Here is a 13,944-nt window from a genome sequence, read left to right as displayed (position 1 = left end):
GAATATTTCCAAAAACAATTTTAAATGTGGACTCGTCAGACCACAGAACACTTTTCCACTTTGCATCAGTCCATCCTAGATGATCACAGGCCCAGAGAAGCCGGCGGCGTTTCTGGATGTTGTTGATAAATGGCTTTCGCTTTGCATAGTAGAGCTTTAACTTGCACTTACAGATGTAGCGACAAACTGTATTTAGTGACAGTGGTTTTCTGAAGTGTTCCTGAGCCCTTGTGGTGATATCCTTATAGAGATTGATGTCGGTTTTTGATACAGTGCCGTCTTAGGGATCGAAGGTCACGGTCATTCAATGTTGGTTTCCGGCCATGCCGCTTACGTGGAGTGATTTCCTCAAATTCTTTGAACCTTTTGATATTATGGACTGTAGATGTTGAAATCCCTAAATTTCTTGCAATTGCACTTTGAGAAACGTTCTTCTTAAATTGTTTGACTATTTGCTCACGCAGTTGTGGAAAAAGGGGTGTACCTCGCCCCATCCTGTTTTTATACCCAATCGTGGCACCCACCTGTTCCCAATTAGCCGGCACACCTCTGGGATGTTTCAAATAAGTGTTTGATGAGCATTCCTCAACGTTATCAGTATTTATTGCCACATTTCCCAACTTCGTTGTCACATGTTACTGGCATCAAATTCTAAAGTTAATGATTAATTGCCAAAAAAAATGTTTATCAGTTTGAACAACAAATATGTTGTCTTTGTAGCATATTCAACTGAATATGGATTGAAATCCATCCATCCATCCATCCATCTTCTTCCGCTTATCCGAGGTCGGGTCGCGGGGGCAACAGCCTAAGCAGGGAAACCCAGACTTCCCTCTCCCCAGCCACTTCGTCTAGCTCTTCCCGGGGGATCCCGAGGCGTTCCCAGGCCAGCCGGGAGACATAGTCTTCCCAACGTGTCCTGGGTCTTCCCCTAAACACCTCCCTAGGGAGGCACTCGGGTGGCATCCTGACCAGATGCCCGAACCACCTCATCTGGCTCCTCTCCATGAGGAGGAGCAGCGGCTTTACTTTGAGTTCCTCCCGGATGGCAGAGCTTCTCATCCTATCTCTAAGGGAGAGCCCCGCCACACGGCGGAGGAAACTCATTTCGGTCATGACCCAAAGCTCATGACCATAGGTGAGGATGGGAACGTAGATCGACCGGTAAATTGAGAGCTTTGCCTTCCGGCTCAGCTCCTTCTTCACCACAACGGATCGGTACAACGTCCGCATTACTGAAGACAGTAATGTAACAGTTTATACGGCCACCCTCAGTGTGACCCTTATGGCCGTTGATCAAGTATGCCTTGCATTCACTTGTGTGTGTTAAAGCATCATATATTATGTGACTGGACCGGCACGAAAAAATGGACGTGACGACAGGCTGTAGAGGACGCCCCCCAATATTGTTGTCCGGGTGGAAATCGGGAGAAATCCGGAAGAATTGTTGACCCGGGAGATTTTCGGGAGGGGCAGTGAACTTTGGGAGTCTCCCAGGAAAATCGGGAGGGTTGGCAAGTATGAGTATCAGCGGTGAATGCAGTGTTACAGAGGCAGCTCTAATCTTAATTTGATATTACCTCAAGGGCCAAATGAAATTACACGGCGGGCCAAATTTGGCCCGTGGGCCAGAGTTTGACACCCATGATCTAGGCATCTAGATATCTGGTCAGGACACTCCTCACTGTTTTGCCATTCCTTTTTGCTGACTTTATAAACTCAGGACCTCGACGTTGAGTCCGCGACATACATGGCGGACAATAACTGATACAGTCTGCTTTTCTAGTCCAAATGCATTCGCTATGATCCGTAGTCTTCCCTCGTGGTCCAGGTAATACAAAACACACGCTCGTCGTCTCTCCTTTGACAAATGGACAAAGTTTTCCTGTAAATAGAATCAAAGCTGACCTGGACATTGGAAAGTTCTCTTGCCGTCTGGTATCTGTTGTATCCCAAATAGCTGCAATTGCTTTCTCTAAAGCAGGGGTGCCCACACTTTTTTTGCAGGCGAGCTACTTTTCAATTGACCAACTCGAGGGGATCTACCTCATTTATATATATCATTTATATTCATTTATTTATGGAAGAGATATTTTTGTAAACAAGTTAAATGTGTTTAATGATAATACAAGCATGTGTAACACATATAGATGTCTTTCTTTCACGAAGACAAGAATATAAGTTGGTGTATTACCTGATTCTGATGACTTGCATTGATTGGAATCAGACAGTAATGATGATAACGCCCACATTTTCAAATGGAGGAGAAAAAAAGTTGTCCTTTCTGTACAATACCACATGAAAGTGGTTGGTTTTTGGCATCTAATTCATCCAGCTTCCATACACTTTACAAGAAAAACATTGGCGGCAAATTCCGTAGCTTGCTTGATTGACATTCACGGCACCCGAGGGTCTTGTGAGATGACGCTGGCTGCTGCCAGTTCATTATTATGAAAAAATGACAGAGAGGAAGGCGAGAAACACTTTTTATTTCAACAGACTTTCGCGCCGTCCCTTCCGTCAAAACTCTAAAGGCCGACTGCACATTTCCTATCTTCACAATAAAAGCCCTGCTTCATGCTGCCTGCGCTAACAAAATAAGAGTCTCGGAAAGCTGGCGTGCACAAGTGATGTGCACGCCAGCTTTCTGAGGGATCGCTTGTGCACGCCAGTTTTCCGAGACTCTGTATTTAGTTAGCGCAGGCAGCATGAAGCAGGGCTTTTATTGTGAAGATAGGAAATGTGCAGTCGGCCTTTAGAGTTTTGACGGAAGGTACGGCGCGAGAGTCTGTTGAACTAAAAAGTGTTTCTCGCCTTCCTCTCTGTCATATTTTCATAATAATGATCTTGCAGCAGCCAGCGTCATCTCACAAGACCCTCCGGTACCGTGAATGTCATTTAAGTGACGTCTTGGTGAAGATTGATGATCACTAATTTTTAGGTCTATTTTTTTTAAAAGCCTGGCTGGAGATCGACTGACACACCCCCCGCGGTCGACTGGTAGCTCGCGATCGACGTAATGGGCACCCCTGCTCTAAAGGTATTCATGTGTGATTTCCACAAGCGTCTGTACATGTAGAGGAAGAAAAACACGGGCATGTCTGGATGACTCGCCTCCATATTTGTAGTTTTTACCTCCGAGTGGAAACAGGTTGTTATGAAGCTGACTATCAATCAATCAATCAATGTTTACTTATATAGCCCTAAATCACTAGTGTCTCAAAGGGCTGCACAAACCACTACGACATCCTCGGGCAAGGAAAACTCACACCCAGTGGGACATCGGTGACAATAATGACCCAGTGGGACGTCGGTGATACTGATGACTATGAGAACATATGAGAACATGATACTGTGAAAGATCAATCCATAATGGATCCAACACAGTCGCGAGAGTCCAGTCCAAAGCGGATCCAACACAGCAGCGAGAGTCCCGTTCACAGCGGAGCCAGCAGGAAACCATCCCAAGCGGAGGCGGATCAGCAGCACAGAGATGTCCCCAGCCGATACACAGGCAAGCAGTACATGGCCACCGGATCGGACCGGACCCCCTCCACAAGGGAGAGTGGGACATAGAAGAAAAAGAAAAGAAACGGCAGATCAACTGGTCCAAAAAGGGAGTCTATTTAAAGGCTAGAGTATACAAATGAGTTTTAAGGTGAGACTTAAATGCTTCTACTGAGGTGGCATCTCGAACTGTTACCGGGAGGGCATTCCAGAGTACTGGAGCCCGAAATGAAAACGCTCTATAGCCCGCAGACTTTTTTTGGGCGTTGGGGATCACTAATAAGCCGGAGTCCTTTGAACGCAGATTTCTTGCCAGGACATATGGTACAATACAATCGGTAAGATAGGCTGGAGCTAGACCGTGTAGTATTTTATACGTAAGTAGTAAAACCTTAAAGTCACATCTTAAGTGCACAGGAAGCCAGTGCAGGTGAGCCAGTACAGGCGTAATATGATCAAACTTTCTTGTTCTTGTCAAAAGTCTAGCAGCCGCATTTTGTACCAACTGTAACTATGGCCTGTTCTTTCTGGCGTCACTTCCTCTTTGAACTCCGTTCGTAAACGATTGATTAGTCCAGTGGTTCTCAACCTTTTCTCAGTGATGTACCCCCTGTGAACATTTTTTTAATTCAAGTACCCCCTAATCAGAGCAAAGCATTTTTTCGTTAAAAAAAGAGATAAAGAAGTAAAATACAGCACTATGTCATCAGTTTCTGATGTATTAAATTGTATAACAGTGCAAAATATTGCTTGTATGTAGTGGTCTTTCTTGAACTATTTGGAAAAAATGTATAAAATCAGTGCCAGAGCTTGGTCCGCATTGTTGTCGTAAGTCGAACACGTTTCCAGTGAGGGTTGGACTCCGCCAAGGCTGCCCTTTGTCACCGATTCTGTTCATAACTTTTATGGACAGAATTTCTAGGCGCAGTCAAGGCGTTGAGGGGTTCCGGTTTGGTGACCGCAGGATTAGGTCTCTGCTTTTTGCAGATGATGTGGTCCTGATGGCTTCATCTGACCGGGATCTTCAGCTCTCACTGGATCGGTTCGCAGCCGAGTGTGAAGCGACCGGAATGAGAATCAGCACCTCCAAGTCCGAGTCCATGGTTCTCGCCCGGAAAAGGGCAAGTGGAGGAGTTCAAGTACCTAGGAGTTCAAGTACCTAGGAGTCTTGTTCACGAGTGAGGGAAGAGTGGATCGTGAGATCGACAGGCGGATCGGTGCGGCGTCTTCAGTAATGCGGACGTTGTACCGATCCGTTGTGGTGAAGAAGGAGCTGAGCCGGAAGGCAAAGCTCTCAATTTACCGGTCGATCTACGTTCCCATCCTCACCTATGGTCATGAGCTTTGGGTCATGACCGAAAGGACAAGATCACGGGTACAAGCGGCCAAAATGAAATTCCTCCGCCGGGTGGCGGGGCTCTCCCTTAGAGATAGGGTGAGATAGGGGGAATTGCTCACTTCTGAGGTCCTCTCCAAGGTTTCTCATACTCAGCATTGTCACTGGCGTCCCACTGGATGTGAATTCTCCCTGCCCACTGGGTGTGAGTTTTCCTTGCCCTTTTGTGGGTTCTTCCAAGGATGTTGTAGTCGTAATGATTTGTGCAGCCCTTTGAGACATTAGTGATTTGGGGCTATATAAATAAACATTGATTGATTGACTTTGGACAGCCCTGCGTTAAGCAATGTCAGCTAAGATTTATCTGAGAGCCAGATGAAGTCATCAAAAGAGCCACATCTGGCTCTAGAGCCATAGGTTCCCTACCCCTGCTGTAGTGTGACTGAAACAAGGCTTAGGCTAATTAATTATTGGTTTAAGGGTTTATCCAGCTTAGTGTAGACAGAACCTAAAACATAACACCAGGCGATCAATGGGCTCTGCTGTTTTTAATTGGTGCACCTCATACAACATCAATCAATCAGTGTTTATTTATATAGCCCTAAATCACAAGTGTCTCAAAGGGGTGCACAAGCCACAACGACATCCTCGGTTCAGATCCCACATCAGGGCAAAGGAAAAACTCAACCCAATGGGACAATGAGAAACCTTGGAGAGGACCGCAGATGTGGGCCCCCCTCCCCCTAGGGCAGGGGTCTCAAACTCAATTTACCTGGGGGGCCACTGGACACAGAGTCTGGGTGAAGATTTTTTAAACACAATGTTGAATATTCCTCAGCATGTCTAGTTTTATAATGACGTTTCAAATTGTATTCCTTGTGCACCCGCAACTTTCTTTGTGCAAATAAGACACGTCGGGGGGGCCCCTGTGCTCAACAAAGAAATATTGCATCTCCCACTTTTCCTGGAATTGTCTTTGCTCATCACGAACCTTTCTCTTCACTGCAGGCTTTAAAAAAAGACGTGTTTGGGGTTGTGGAATATATTTGTATTTAGCCGACGCATGGCTTAAAGCTCTCATTGATGGAAAGAGGTTTTGGCTCAAAATCTCACGATACATGGCCCCATTCATTCTTTCCTTAACACGGATCAATCGTCCTGTCCCGTTAGCAGAAAAACAGCCCCAAAGCATGATGTTTCCACCCCCATGCTTCACAGTAGGTGTGGTGTTCTTGGGATGCAACTCAGTATTTTTTATTCCAAAATGGATACATGGATGATACAGCAGAGGATTGGGAGATTGTCATGTGGTCAGATGAAAGTAAAAAATTGAACTTTTTGGTATAAACTCAACTCGTCGTGTTTGGAGGAAGAAGAATACTGAGTTGCATCCCAAGAACACCAAACCTACTGTGAAGCATGGGGGTGGAAACATCATGCTTTGGGGCTGTTTTTCCGCTAAGGGGACAGGACGATTGATCCGTGTTAAGGAGAGAATGAATGGGGTCAGCTGTGTGAGATAGAATGTGAAAAAAAATCCAGGAATTCACATTGTAGGAATTTTAAATAATTTATTTGTAAATTGTGGTGGAAAATAAGTATTTGGTCAACCATTCAAAGCTCTCATTGATGGAAGGAGGTTTTGGCTCAAAATCTCACGATACATGGCCCCATTCATTCTTTCCTTAACACGGATCAATCGTCCTGTCCCCTTAGCAGAAAAACACCCCCAAAGCATGATGTTTCCACCCCCATGCTTCACAGTAGGTTTGGTGTTCTTGGGATGCAACTCAGTATTTTTTATACCAAAATGGATACATGGATGATACAGCAGAGGATTGGGAGATTGTCATGTGGTCAGATGAAAGTAGAAAATTAACTTTTTGGTATAAACTCAACTCATCGTGTTTGGAGGAAGAAGAATACTGAGTTGCATCCCAAGAACACCACACCTACTGTGAAGCATGGGGGTGGAAACATCATGCTTTGGGGCTGTTTTTCTGCTAAGGGGACAGGACGATTGATCCGTGTTAAGGAAAGAATGAATGGGGTCAGCTGTGAGAGATAGAATGTGAAAAAAAAATCCAGGAATTCACATTGTAGGAATTTTAAATAATTTGTAAATTATGGTGGAAAATAAGTATTTAGTCAACCATTCAAAGCTCTCACTGTTGGAAGGAGGTTTTGGCTCAAAATCTCACGATACATGGCCCCATTCATTCTTTCCTTAACACGGATCAATCATCCTGTCCCCTTAGCAGAAAAACAGCCCCAAAGCATGATGTTTCCACCCCCATGCTTCACAGTAGGTATGGTGTTCTTGGGATGCAACTCAGTATTCTTCTTCCTCCAAACACGACGAGTTGAGTTTATACCAAAATGGATACATGGATGATACAGCAGAGGATTGGGAGAATGTCATGTGGTCAGATGAAACCAAAATAGAACTTTTTGGCATAAACTCAACTCGTCGTGTTTGGAGGGAGAAGAACACTGAGTTGCATCCCAAGAACACCATACCTACTGTGAAGCATGGGGGTGGAAATATCATGCTTTGGGGCTGTTTTTCTGCTAAGGGGACAGGACGATTGATCCGTGTTAAGGAAAGCATGAACGGGGCCATGTATCGTGAGATTTTGAGCCATTTTGAGCTTTTAATGGTTGATCAAATACTTATTTTCCATCATTTACAAATAAATTCTTTAAAATTCCTACAATGTGAATTCCTGGATTTTTTTTTTCACATTCTGTCTCTCACAGTTGAAGTGTACCTATGATGAAAATTACAGACCTCTGTCATCATTTTAAGTGGGAGAACTTGCACAATCGCTGGCTGACTAAATACTTTTTTGCCCCACTGTATTGCATCATTATGCCTCATTTGGTCTCCTTTAAGTCCTCTTAATTCAATTTATATCCCATGACGCTATCCATATGTAATACGGCTTTTATTTTTTTGCGGCTCCAGACATATTTGTTTTTGTATTTTTGGTCCAATATGGCTCTTTCAATATTTTAGGTTGCTGACTTCTGTCCTACATGAAAAGACGTCTTTCATTATGCATTTTATTTTTGCGTTTGAGTCATTTCAAACGCACAAATGCGTTGGTGATGCGGTGCACAGACTTGGAGACACAATGAAGTGTCAAAGGTGTTAAAGATTATGGATGTGTGCTGCTGGTTCAACACATAGCGTATAGGTAGGAGCATGATAACATGAATATGCAGAAAATGATCAAGTGTCTCTGTGGTAAAAGCTCTCGCAGTCCTCATTGAAATAAGACGGTTTGCACCACTTTTTAATTGCACACACTGTGTTCGTGGATTACATGCGACACGCCCACTACTAGCACACGTTATTTTAGTTTTTGCACACACGGTTTCCTGAGTTATATTTAAATCTCAGTAAATCAGGCTTTCAATATGCAACTCTCCAAAGAAGCGTTATCCAGATCCTTGACGTGTCGTACTTGAATGTGAAGTGTTTTCAGTTTTTGGTGCCAGCGCAACAATAATCTTCTCAACTTCCACTTTGAGGCCTCTTTAAAGGCCTACTGAAAGCCACTACTACCGACCACGCAGTCCGATAGTTTATATATCAATGATGAAATATTAACGTTGCAACACATGCCAATACGGCCTTTTTAGTTTACTAAATTGCAATTTTAAATTTCCCGCAGAGTGTCCTGATGACGCGTGCGTTTGACGTCTCGGGTTGTAGCGGACATTATTTTCCAGCCCGATCCTAGCTATAAGTCGTCTGCTTTAATCGCATAATTCCACAGTATTCTGGACATCTGTGTCAATTTTGCAAAACTGTATTTTTTTTAAACAGTTATTAAGCAGTGGCACAAACATTCGTCATTTCCAAAACTGAAAATGCAAGATTGTCAGAGACATTTAAAAAATATATATATATGAGTGCACTTTTGTGCATGATGTCACTAAGATGACATATCAAAACAACACTAAATTAAAGTGCACTTTTTGTACAGAACACCACTACAATAGTTTGAAACAAATAAAGTGCACTTTTGTGCATGATGTCAGACAAGATATTTCAATAATTGTCAAAAAAAAAATGAATGAATGAATGGTTTATTTTGAGCCATGCAAACAACACAAAAGAATGACATAAAATACAACATATATATATATATATATATATATATATATATATATATATATATATATATATTCACACCTACATTGTAAACATTACATGTGAGTAATCTTTTGTAGATGTCAAGATTGGCTCAAAAGGGAGTGGGAAGAAGTAAACTTATTAGGTCCCATCCCTATACATATACAATATATATTTAAAATATATAATACAATAATATATATATAATATAATTCAGTTCAGTGGTTGCTGCGTAGATGCTATAGATTATCTATATATAATACATTTAAATTCACACACACATCTAACACATACACACACATATATACACATACATACATACAAATTGTATATATATATATATACATATATATATATGTATGGATACATATACACACATAAGCACATACATACACACATAAGCACATACATACATATCAATGATGAAATATTAACATTGCAACACATGCCAATACGGCCTTTTTAGTTTACTAAATTGCAATTTTAAATTTCCCGCGAAGTGTCCTGATGACGCGTGCGTTTGACGTCTCAGGTTTGTAGCGGACATTATTTTCCAGCCCGATCCAAGCTATAAGTAGTCGGCTTTAATCGCATAATTACACAGTATTCTGGACATCTGTGTTGCTGAATCTATTGCAAGTTGTTCAATTAATAATGGAGACGTCAAAGAAGAAAGCTGTAGGTGGGAAGCTTTTAGCCTTTAGCCACACAAACACAGCCGGTGTTTCCTTGTTTAAAATTCCCGAAGGTGAAGCTTTACTATGGAACAGAGCGGTCAAGCCAACATGGATCCCGACTACATGTCAACCGGCAGGTTTCGGTGAGAAAATGGTGGTAATAAGTCGGCTCTTACCGTAGTTATGAGCGGAGCTCACGTCCTCCTGCAGCTGCGGACTATTACCTCCTCCCACCGGAGACACTGGCGGTCACCACACCCGTGGCCATGCCGCTTACATGGAGTGATTTCTCCAGATTCTCTGAGACCTTTGATGATATTATGGACCATAGATGTTGAAATCCCTAAATTTCTTGCAATTGCACTTTGAGAAACGTTGTTCTTAAACTGTTTGACTATTTGCTCACGCAGTCGTGGACAAAGGGGTGTACCTCGCCCCATCCTTTCTTGTGAAAGACTGAGCATTTTTTGGGAAGCTGTTCTTATACCCAATCATGGCACCCACCTGTTAATAAGCAGGGGCGTCCATGATATTGTTGCTTGGATGACAACATATGTTGCTCCAAAACCTGTATGGATCTTTCAGCATTAATGGTGCCTTCACAGATGTGTAAGTTACCCATGCCTTGGGCACTAATGCACCCCCATACCATCCCAGATGCTGGCTTTTGAACTTTGTGCCTATAACAATCCGAATGGTTATTTTCCTCTTTGTTCTGGAGGAGACCACCTCCTCTGTTTCCAAATATAATTTGAAATGTGGACTCGTCAGACCACAGAAGACTTTTCCACTTTGCATCAGTCCATCTTAGATGATCTCGGGCCCAGAGAAGCCGGCGGCGTTTTTGGATGTTGTTGATCAAAGGCTTTCGCTTTGCTTAGTAAAGCTTAAACTTGCACTTAGAGATGTAGCGACCAACTCTATTTAGTGACAGTGGTTTTCTGAAGTGTTCCTGAGTCCATGTGGTGATATCCTTTAGAGATTGATGTCGGTTTTTGATACAGTGACGTTTGAGGGATCGAAGGTCACAGTCATTTAATTGTGGTTTCCGACCATGCCGGTTACGTGAAGTGATTTCTCCAGATTCTCTGAGACCTTTGATGATATTATGGACCGTAGATGTTGAAATCCCTAAATTTCTTGCAATTGCACTTTGAGCAACGTTGTTCTTAAACTGTTTGACTATTTGCTCACGCAGTCGTGGACAAAGGGGTGTACCTCGCCTCATCCTTTCTTGTGAAAGACTGAGCATTTTTTGGGAAGCTGTTCTTATACCCAATCATGGCACCCACCTGTTAATAAGCAGGGGCGTCCATGATATTGTTGCTTGGATGACAACATATGTTGCTCCAAAACCTGTATGGATCTTTCAGCATTAATGGTGCCTTCACAGATGTGTAAGTTACCCATGCCTTGGGCACTAATGCACCCCCATACCATCCCAGATGCTGGCTTTTGAACTTTGTGCCTATAACAATCCGAATGGTTATTTTCCTCTTTGTTCTGGAGGAGACCACCTCCTCTGTTTCCAAATATAATTTGAAATGTGGACTCGTCAGACCACAGAAGACTTTTCCACTTTGCATCAGTCCATCATAGAGGACTTCAGGCCCAGAGAAGCCGGCGGCGTTTCTGGATGTTGTTGATCAAAGGCTTTCGCTTTGCTTAGTAAAGCTTAAACTTGCACTTAGAGATGTAGCGACCAACTCTATTTAGTGACAGTGGTTTTCTGAAGTGTTCCTGAGTCCATGTGGTGATATCCTTTAGAGATTGATGTCGGTTTTTGATACAGTGACGTTTGAGGGATCGAAGGTCACAGTCATTTAATGTTGGTTTCCGACCATGCCGCTTACATGGAGTGATTTCTCCAGATTCTCTGAACCTTTTGATGATATTATGGACCGTAGATGTTGAAATCCCTACATTTCTTGCAATTGCACTTTGAGAAACGTTCTTCTTAAACAGTTTGACTATTTGTTCACGCAGTTGTGGACAAAGGGGTGTACCTCGCCCCATCCTTTCTTGTGAAAGACTGAGCATTTTTTGGGAAGCTGTTTTTATACCCAATCACCTTTGGGATGTTCCAAATAAGTGTTTGATGAGCATTCCTCAACTTTATCAGTATTTATTGCTACCTTTGCCAACTTCTTTGGCACGTGTTGCTGGCATCAAATTCTAAAGTTAATGATTATTTGCCAAAAAAAAAAAATGTTTATCAGTTTGAACATCAAATATGTTGTCTTTGTAGCATATTCAACTGAATATGGGTTGGAAATGATTTGCAAATCATTGTATTCTGTTTATATTTACATCTAACACAATTTCCCAACTGATATGGAAACGGGGTTTGCAATGATTTGCAAATCCTTTTCAACCCATATTCCGTTGAATATGCTACAAAGACAACATATTTGATGTTCAAACTGATAAACTTTTTTTTTTTTTTTCAAATAATCATTAACTTTTGAATTTGATGTCAGTCATTTGAAATAAATGTGCATATAATACTATTTTGTAATATTAAGTTCTTATGTGGTCTCTTGAAACAATATTGTCAGTGGTGAAACAATCTTGACGGTAAATATTTCCACACTTGTTTCATGCAATATGTCAGTGTCCTCACATTATTATTATTTCCTATTTTCAAATATGAGTAAACAATACTAAACATGTTCTATTATTTTCATAGCAAGTAAATGTGTGAAGTGAACTGAAATAATGTGATGATACTGTAAATAAACTGCAGATAATAACACTGTGGATGTGAAATGAACACATGATGTAAATATTAGTGACTAAAATCAGTGTTTCCCACAAGTCAGGCATCTTTGTGGTGGTGTGGTCGGGCGGCTGGGGGGTGGGGGGCTGGTCAGTGGTAGCGGCGGCGATGACCAAGAAGAACGCGGCGTTGGAATATAATTACAACACTTGATGTACATATTTATATAATATTTAAATATTTATTTAATATGTAACTACAAGCTCTATTCACAGACAGAGTCCCATTGCTTTTATGAGCGGTCGAGCGAGTCAAAAGACGAAAAAAAAAAAATATATATATATATATATGTAGGTGTGGGAAAAAATCACAAGAGTACTTCATCTCTACAGAACTGTTTCATGAGGGGTTCCCTCAATCATCAGGAGATTTTGATTGAGCGAACGTAGTAGTCTTGTGATTTTTTTCCCACACCTACACATTGCGCTCTACCACGGTATCGAGCACTATTCTCTGGATAATCCAATCAAGACATATATATATATATATATATATATATATATATATATGTAGGTGTGGGAAAAAATCACAAGACTACTTCATCTCTACAGATCTGTTTCATGAGGGGTTCCCTCAATCATCAGGAGATTTTAATGGAAGCATTCACATACAATGGTTTATATAGGGCACAGAGTGGGTGGGTACAGGCAGGCGTAGGGTGTGGTGATTGGCTCATGTGTTACCTAGGAGGTGTTTCCGTCTATGGCGGCATGTTGAAATGATTTCACTGCGCTTGTTGAGGGATGATAGATCTGGATGATATATAATAAACAGTTTCTCTTTTAAGCATAGGTTGCATCTTTTATTACCACTGTTGTAAGGTGTGCTGGATGCAAGAATTTGCCATGTTATTGAATATTCAACATTATTGTCTTTGAGGTTCCAAATGTGTTTGCTGAGTTCTGTAGAATTCTGCAAAGTCTGGTTTCTAAAGGAGGCGTTGTGATTATTCCATCTTGTTTTGAACGCTCCTTCGGTTAATCCTACGTACGTGTCGGATGTGTTAATGTCCTTGCGTATTACCTTTGCTTGGTAAACGACTGATGTCTGTAAGCACCTTCCGTTGAGAGGGCAATCAGGTTTCTTGCGACAGTTACATTCATTATTGGTTTCAGAGTCGTTTAGTCTGGGGGTAGGCAGTCCTTTTGCAATTGCTTTGTTGTGGTTTGAAATGATTTGTTGCATGTTATTCATACAGCTGTAGCTCAATTTAATGTTGTTCTTGTTGAATATTTTTCTTAGGGTGTTGCCTTTGGGGAAGTTTTTGTCGATCAGAGTGAGGAACTTGCGGCCGATGTTGGTTGAGACGTCTTTGCTGAATGGCGGATTGTACCAGATGATGTTGTTTCGTTTTCTGCTCTTTTTTGGTTGGTTTCTTGGGGTGGGTTCATAGGTGAGGGTGAAGTTGTATCCGCTTTCATCAAGTGCTTTCTGGTACGGGGGGGGTTGCTTGGTCGAATTCAGCTTTGCTGGATGACAGCATCGATAGCCTTTTATTAAT

General features: G+C 42.0%; 1 protein-coding gene across 1 annotated transcript in view; it reads left to right on the top strand.

The window, feature by feature from the left end:
* Nucleotides 1-13,944, top strand: part of npas1 (neuronal PAS domain protein 1) — a 402,493-nt gene that overhangs the window by 279,296 nt on the left and 109,253 nt on the right.

The sequence above is a fragment of the Nerophis ophidion genome, linkage group LG18 (assembly GCF_033978795.1).
Source record: "Nerophis ophidion isolate RoL-2023_Sa linkage group LG18, RoL_Noph_v1.0, whole genome shotgun sequence".
Taxonomy (NCBI): domain Eukaryota; kingdom Metazoa; phylum Chordata; class Actinopteri; order Syngnathiformes; family Syngnathidae; genus Nerophis; species Nerophis ophidion.
Note: the sequence above shows the minus strand (reverse complement) of the source record. Positions and strands in the feature narration are given on the sequence as shown.